Raw genomic sequence first — 6,751 nt, forward strand, 5'->3', positions numbered from 1 at the left:
TGATAAATAATACATGCATCAAGGAGTTTGATAGTTTCTGCTTTTACTACATCTTGCATCTTTGGATTCAATCTTCTCTGAGGTTGCACAGGGGGTGATTACTTTTCTTCCATCAATATCTTGTGCATACAGACTGATGGATTGATCCATTTTATATCTGTCAATTTCCATGCAAATGCACTCTTGTGCGCTTTCAAGACTTTTAGCAGTTTGTCCTCCATCACATCTGTCAAATAAGAAGAAATAATCACAGGAATTTTATTATTCTCACCTAGATAGACGTATTTCAGATGTGGAGGTAATGGCTTGAGCTCCAGAGTTGGTGGCTCCTCTAGGCTTGACTTCTGAGGATCAAGTTTCTTCGATCATCCAAGTCCTCTAATCTCATCCTTATTGGCCTCTTCCATTGTTGGTTGGCATTGAGGTATGACACTATTTCGGCTTTCTCTTCATCCAATTCGTCTTCTCTTAATTCAGTAGTGAGAGTGGCTTCCAAAGGCTCCCTAAGAGCATCCTGTACATAGTTAGACACAAGAGAATCAAAAGCATCAATTCTATAATAACTATCAGAATGCAGTGTGTGCTTAAGTGCATTAAAAACGTCAAAAGTAATCTCCTCTTCTCCCACTCGCAATCTCAACTTTCCTTTCTGCACATTGATCAGAGCCTTGCTAATTGCAAGGAACGGTCTCCCCAAAATCAAAGGCATCTCCATATCCTCCTCCATGTCGAGCACCACGAAATCTGCAAGAAAAATGAATTTGTCCACTTTCACTAGCACATCCTCAATAACTCCCCATGGATACTTGACATATATGTCCGCTAGCTTTAAAGACATCCTCGTTGGTTTAGGTTCTCCCAATCAAAGTTTCCTAAACACAGACAAAGGCATAAGATTAATACTTACACCCAGATCACACAAAGCTTTGTGAAAAACAACATCACCAATCATGCAAGGAATAGAAAAACTCCCTGGGTCTTTAAGTTTCGGTGGGATTTTGTGTTGCACAAAAGCAGAGAAATTTTCAGTTAGATTGACCGTCATGTGACCCTCCAATTTTCTCTTGTTTGCTAAGATATCCTTCAAAAATTTAGCATAACAAGGCATTTGCATCAAAGCATCAGCAAAATGAATATTGATATGCAATTTTTTTAAACACCTCAAGAAACATACCGAATTGCGCATCAAGTTTTGTTTTTTTCAATGCTGCAGGGAAAGGAGGAGGTATAACAATTTTTTATTGTGTAGTGGATGCTGGTGTAGTGTTCGAAGACTTACCTTTGGATGTCTCAGTCTGTTCATCCGGTACTTGACTTTTTTCCTTTTCTCTAGACTCTAAAATCTTCCCACTCTTCAACTCGATGTCCTTCACTTGTTCTTTAGGATTGGTCTCTGTGTTACTTGGCAAGGTGCCCGGCTCTCTACTTGTTATGATCTTTGCTAACTGTCCAATTTGATTCTCTAGCCCCTTTATCGATGCATCTTGGTTTTGGAGTCTAGTTTCAGTGGAAGAGATAAACTTAGACATCATTTGCTCCAAATTAGAATTTTCTTCTCTAGGAGGGTCAGATCTGTACATTGATTGTTTCACATATGGTTGTCCTCCATGTGGTTGATTCTGACTGTTTTGGCCACCCCATGAGAAGTTGGGATGTTGCCTCCATCCAGGATTGTATGTGTTCGAATACGGATCATTCCTTGGACGGTTTTGGACTCCCACTTGATTCACTGGTGCCCCTTCTTGCGCATAAAAGGGATTGCCATCTTGACAGTCTTTCGCAAAATGTTCACCTCCACACTTATCACAGAATATCTCTTGAAGACGCATAGTCGTGCCACCCATATTCAAGCCGTCCATTTCCTGTTTAAGACATCAAGTTGTGCAGTAATAGCGGAAAGGTCAGTTACCTGGTGAACTCCTGCACTTCTCCGCTGGTTGTTCTTTTCAGTTGAGGATGATAGCTGCTAGCAGCCATCTCCTTCAATAACTCGTATCCTTCCTCATCAGTTTTTCTCAATAGGTTCCCACAAGCAGCATTATCTATCATAGTACGATTAGGAGTGAGTAAGCCATAGTAAAAGGTTTGAACGACTAACCCAAGTGGCAGTTCGTGATGAGGGCATCTCCGTAATAGATCTTTGAAACGCTCCCATGCCTCATATAAAGACTCTTGCTTGAATTGAGCAAATTGGTGATGTCTGCCCGCAGCTTCATGGTCTTAGATGGAGGTAAGTATTTAATGAGAAACGCTTTCGCCATGTCCTCCCATGTGGTGATCGAACCTACAGGCAAACAATTTAACCATGCTTTAGCTTTGTCACGTAAGGAGAAAAAAAATAAATGCAACCTAACAGCATCATCAGAAACTCCATTAAATTAAAAGTATTGCAAATTTCAAGGAAAACTGTGATGTGCGTGTTTGGGTCATCTACTGCAGATCCTCAAAACTGGACTGTATTGTGAATCATCTGAATTATGGCCGGCTTGATTTCGAAGTGGTTTGCCCTCACAATAGGCCTCACAATGCTGGGGCGTGCACCATCCAAAGAAGGCTGGGCATACTCTAGCATCGGTATGCGGCGTGGCATCTCAACATGTCTGTCTTCATGGTGTTCCTCCTCATGCTCGTGCCTCTCCATCAGTTCCTTTAGACTCTGCTGCTGTCTTCTTCTACGGAAAGTTCTTTCAATTTCTGGGTCAAACTGCTCAAGCTCCACGTCAAGTGACTTTGGCATTCACTGGAAAAGATATCTGAAATAGAATATGGAGTGTTAGCTCAAAAAAAATAAAACAATGCTAAAGAAAATAACTAGAAATAAAATTGTGAATTAACAGTCTCCGGCAACGGCGCCAAAAACTTGGTCGAGCAAAACTTGCACTGTGGAATCCTTAATAAAAATATGATTTTGTATGCTCGAAAATTAATCGCAAGTGCACGATGTCAAGTAATAGTATAATGTACGCGAGTACGAGTATCGTTCTACTGGAGACTGTATTTTGCAATTATTATTTTCAGTTATCAAATCTTTAGCAACAAAATTTGGACGGTTGTTTATGACTACTAAAATTAAATAAAACTCAAAGATAAAACTCAAGAATTAAATAATGAGATATAGAATCTAGACCAATTAATTAAATTTCAATGAGAAATGAATTTGTTGGGAATTTCAGTTCACCTACCCCTCGTTAATTAATTAATTCGTTCGATAGTTATTTATGCTTCCGACAGGATTTCTTATTCAATTGAACACGCCTTCTCAAGCTATATCAAACTAATTCTACTCAGTGAAGTAATTAAATTTCTTTAATTATTTATCAAGAGTGAATCGCATATCGATCTATGAAATCCCCTAGTTTTCGACCTTTAGGACTATAACTATCGACATGTATCCAATTTAATATTTCTATGTAAATTGTAAATCCACGGACTATACTACTCGATCATATCACAAGCTATTCTCTCGAACTCACTCACGATATGAGACTATTATTAAAGTTAGCTATGCTTTAATAATCGTAATAAAAACAGTAGTATACTCAAGAACAAATCAACAATTGAAATACAAATTAACTAAATTAGTTTCGAGGTAAGATACCCTTAAATCCCAACAAATATTTTAGTTTAGCTACTCGAATTCATAGTGAAAATAAACAACACAATGTTTAAATGATAAATTCTAAATAAGAAATACTAGACGAGACGAGATCTGCGAAGAACTGTGCACGGAAATCTTCAAATCTTCAACTCCACGCAATTGCTCCAAGATTTTTCTCCCTCTCTAGACTCCTTGACTGCTGAATTATGTCTGAACATCTTCCCAAATCGTCCAATCTATCAGCCTCCTTTCGAAATTTAGGAAAGATCGACAGCAAATCTTTCCAAAAATCAAACGCGCCCGGGCGGACATAAGTTTCCGCCCGGGCAGTGGCCTTCACAGATTTTGTTTTATTTTTTTCATCGACGCGCTCGGACGGACATAAGTTTGCACCCGGGCGGATGACTCTCGCAAAGATTTCTTTTTCTCAGACCTAGCAGGCGCCCGGGCGGAGGTCTCTCGCACATCGATGCATTTTCTTCAATTTATTCACAAATCTCCTGCATTTTCACACACGAGACACATGAACAACAATAAAAACATAATATATGCCAAAATGTCACAAAATGCATGCAATCTAAACGATATGTGCAATACAATGAGCTAGCACCTAATATGAAAAACACGTAAAATCCACCTACATCAGTAACGCTTGAAAGATGCAAAATTGATGACTCTTAATATTCTTTATACATATAAAAAAATATTAAGTATGTGCCTAGAAATATGTGAAAACCAGATTAAATAGTACTAATAAATTCAACAAAACCTTCTTGTTCAACTATTAAAAAAAGTTGGCAAAAATTCGTAAAAAAATTTAAAAATGACTTTTTGAGAAATTTCTTTTGTAATCATAAGACTTTTAGCATTTAAAAGAACAATTTTTTTGGGTTGGTTCTCTGACGATTGATTGTGAGGTATCAAGGTCAAGTTTATGTACATTGACCAAATATTTTTCAAAGTTTCGGTTCCACTACCTTTTTTGTAAGAATATCTATTTTTTCAAATTCTACACACGACAAAAGAGTCGTTCGTACATGTTTTTTTTTTCAATTACGAAGTGATCCCAAATCCTGCTTCGCTTAGCTCGGCTCGTTATCATGTTGCTTGCTCCGGTAGATGACAGTTCAAAATTCCCACCATCTTCGTTGGGGACTTCCATATCATCTTTCTCCTCGTGGTCGGGTTTGACTTCTTCAAAGTCAGGAATGTAGCCAAAATCTTCACCAAATTCCAAAATCATCATAAGCACACCCCGTCGCGCACCTATGTCACAATTACTGGAATTACGGTTTGAAGACGACCCAATCGAAATAAAATTTAGTGAATGTATAATAAATAATAACAAATAGGAGATTGAGTGTAGAGAAACTTTAAATCTGAAGAATGAGATTGTTGTGTGAAAATTTGAAAAACAATCATATATTTATACTATAATTTGGAGTAGGTGGGATAAAAAAATTTGCAATTTGGCCTCCAATTTGGGGGTCAAATTGGAAAAAAAAATTAGTTGTAGTCATTGGGCCAACAGATGCAATTGTAGCTGCTGGCTCAATGACTGTTTTCATTTTATAAAATTTTATTTAAATCCATAAGTGAAAAATAGTCCTAATCCATTCACTAATGAAATCGGGGTGGTTCCAAAATTGTTACGTCAAACCGATGGTTGCAAGACCAACATGATTGCATGAAAACTGCAATCAGTTGAGCATGAGCAGTTGTTAGCAGTTTCGGTATTTTGATCAGTCTGATCAGCTTGGTTATCCAAATGAAACGATTCAGTATGCATTACAAAGCTAAGATGATGATCTACAAATCTTATTCACAAGCAAAATCTGAATCGGAGTGTAAAATGCTGATAAAAGATGAATAAAATATGAGTTCTGCTACTGAAACCAGCAAGGAAGATTTCGACAGACCTCATCAATTTGGTTTTGTTGAGCAGACGAACAAAACTGAACAAAAACATCAAAATAAGTTGGGCTTGGGAAAAGTGGCCAACAAGGCAGAAATAACCGTTTCAATATCAGAATAGTACATGAACTTTCCAAATGATCATATTCTTATTTATAACGTATATATCATTTCTGCAGCCTATAAAAACAACATCTTGAAGATCAAATACAAGCTTTTGAAGGGGATTCAAATCTTGAGCACACTACATGAAGAAATGAGCTAGAATGAGATCAATTTCAAGTGTGAGGATACATTTGAGATATACAAACACTTTAATGGATTAAATTCTCACACACAATCACTCATACATATGCATAAGAGTTGAGATTCAAATTTTAGTTGAGTGAGTCTTCACATAAAGATAATAAATATTGTGTTTTTAGTCTTGACATAAGAGACATTAAATATTATGTGGATTGTGAGGTTGCGACCTACAATAGAGAGTGTGCTAGGAGTTTTAATTAGATAATAGATAAGTTCTAAGTTGAAATGGATTTGTACAAGGAGTTGTTTAAATCGAAGTCTTCTAGTAGATCATTCCCAAGGGGAAAAAGATGTGACATATGAGTTGTTAATCTCTGAACATCCATAGACAAATTCGTGCCTATTTATTCAAAACATTTACTTATCATTGCTACTGTTTTAAGTATACATTGTTGAAAAATTTTATGTGTTCTTCAAGTACCAAAATATTTCATATCAAGTGTTTGATAAAATGCTTAAACCAAAATGTTTTTACTAATTCAACTTGTATATCTTTTAGATACTTTACAAAATATTTAATCAATTTCTACAAAAAATTATTTTAAGTGTATTCTACTTGGTTTGAAAAATAAACTCAATTTAATTCATCGATATTCAATATTTTAATAACCGAGCTATTGTAGCTCAATGATTATCCCCCGATCGATCATATCATTTGATATCAAAGACGGTTGTTCTCGAAAGATCATTTGAAATTGATTATGATATTTAAAATTCGAAATTTCATATTTTTCTAGCATATATATGCATGATTGAATTTTCGCTTGAAGCGGCCGTGAGAAAATAGCTTATCCTCTTGCTCAAGTGTTAGAATGATAAATTGAATTTTACGTTGCAAACTAGACTCGTAAATGATCGCATCGATATAAAATTTGTAGCCTGGTAATGCATGAGGAAAAACAGTTTACTTGTTCAATTCAGACCATAAGTGTT

General features: G+C 36.3%; 1 non-coding gene across 1 annotated transcript; it reads left to right on the plus strand.

The window, feature by feature from the left end:
• The first annotated feature begins 2,107 nt into the window (after positions 1-2,107).
• On the plus strand, positions 2,108-2,212 carry LOC142550367 (small nucleolar RNA R71). The gene has a single exon (XR_012821331.1). It is a non-coding gene; the product is annotated as a small nucleolar RNA R71 (small nucleolar RNA).
• Positions 2,213-6,751: the final 4,539 nt, after the last annotated feature.

This window comes from Primulina tabacum, chromosome 6 (assembly GCF_025594145.1).
Source record: "Primulina tabacum isolate GXHZ01 chromosome 6, ASM2559414v2, whole genome shotgun sequence".
Taxonomy (NCBI): domain Eukaryota; kingdom Viridiplantae; phylum Streptophyta; class Magnoliopsida; order Lamiales; family Gesneriaceae; genus Primulina; species Primulina tabacum.